General features: G+C 40.1%; 1 protein-coding gene across 2 annotated transcripts in view; it reads right to left on the reverse strand.

Moving 5' to 3' along the window:
• Positions 1-1,805, reverse strand: part of LOC104994878 (rano class II histocompatibility antigen, A beta chain-like) — an 8,506-nt gene that overhangs the window by 5,752 nt on the left and 949 nt on the right. The window lies entirely within an intron of this gene.

Consider the following 1,805-nt stretch of genomic DNA (forward strand, 5'->3'; position numbering starts at 1 on the left):
TAAAATATCAAAAGTGCCAAGAACTGGGTTCTTTTTATAAGAAGCAATCAATTTGAATAACTTTTGCATATTCTGTTGTAAAGATACATATTCCATTTTGAACCTCCAATTCCATTCTAAATATATAGCCGAAGAAAAAGCAGGCTCATAGGCTTCAGGATACACAGGGGGAAAAGTAGAAGCAATCCAAAGGTGTGCATGGAAATGGTAAGTACATGAAGGCTTCGACCAGGTGGTTGGCAGTGGAGGGTGTGACAAGTGTCTGGACAGGGGCTCATTTTGGAGGTAGAGCTAGCAGATTGGACTTGGGATCCTACAGTGAAGAAAGACTCAAGAATGTCTCCCAGCCTCAGGGCCTGAACGTCTGGGTGGGATGGTGGTGGTATTTACAAAGAGGAGAAAATCTGGGAGAGAAAGAAGTTTAGTGGAGAAAGTCCACAGTCCATTTGTCCTTGTTAAGCTTGCGTGTCCTGTGAGACAGCAAGCAGAGATAAGCTTGGCAATTAACATATATATTTGCCATTGCACGGAGAAAAATCTGGACAGTTATCACCTAACTGATAAAGGGATTCTCTCCAGGAAGTGGAATTGGGGGTGGGGGAAGGGGAGATGAAGGGGAAAGAAGTTACTTCTACTTTTGACTTCATATTAATAAGGTTTGAAATTGTTACAATGAATATGTGCTACCTTTGAAATTCAAATAAAAGAAAAAAAAGAATGGGTAAGTACATTGTAGCACACTCATAACATGGAATCTCCTACACAACAATGAAAACAGGTTGATGACTGTTACATGAAAGATCTATGACAGATCTCAAACATTATCCTGAGAAGTGAGACAATCCATTCATGGAACAGATGCAACTAGAGCTTATCATACTAAATGAAGTGAGTCTGAAGGAGAAAGACAAATATAATATGATATCACTTAAACGTGGAATCTAAAATACGGCACAAACAAACCTGTCTCCAAAACAGAAACAGAGCCACGACACAGAGAACAGGTGTGTGGTTTCTAGCAGCTTGTGGGGAAGGAGAGGATGGACTGGGAGTTTGGGGGTGGAAACTACTACATTCAGAATGGATAAACAACAGAGTCCTACTGTAGAGCATACGGAACTCTATTCAACATCCCGTGATACACCCTAATGGAAAAGAACAAAAAAAGAATGTGTGTAAATGTGACTCAGCAAATGAGTCACTTTGCTGTACAGCAGAAATTGGCACAACACTGTAAACCAACTATTCTTCAACAAAAAATAGTTTGGTAACAATAAAAAATTTGTAGTAACATTTAAAGAAGGAAATAACTAATGTATACTGTTTAAGGATATGTTCATGTATGTCCAAACTGTGAAGAAAAGCAGTAATATTAAGATTATAAGAGTCATAATAGAGCTGACTTCTGGAAATTAGAAGTGGGTGTGATTGGGAAGACAGACGTGGGGGTCTTTTGGGGTGCTGGGCATAGTCATTTCAGACCTGGTTGTTGGTTTTTTGGATATTTCTGTATCACTTTTATTAAACTTTCCATATATGTTTTGCATAATGTCTGCGTTATACAAATAATGGTGTATTCCAAAATAAGCAATGTTTAAAAATAAACAGCGGCTAATAACACTTACCCCAGAGTCATCTGTGCGCGCGTGTTTGTGTTTTAGAAAGATGTGTATAATGTATTACTACAGGGTTTGGAAATTTGTGCGTGCGCTGCTGCTGCTAAGTCGCTTCAGTCGTGCCCGACTCTGTGCGACCCCATAGACGGCAGCCCACCAGGCTCCCCGGTCCCTGGGATTCTCCAGGCA

The sequence above is a fragment of the Bison bison genome, unplaced genomic scaffold (assembly GCF_000754665.1).
Source record: "Bison bison bison isolate TAMUID 2011002044 unplaced genomic scaffold, Bison_UMD1.0 scf7180017864270, whole genome shotgun sequence".
Taxonomy (NCBI): domain Eukaryota; kingdom Metazoa; phylum Chordata; class Mammalia; order Artiodactyla; family Bovidae; genus Bison; species Bison bison.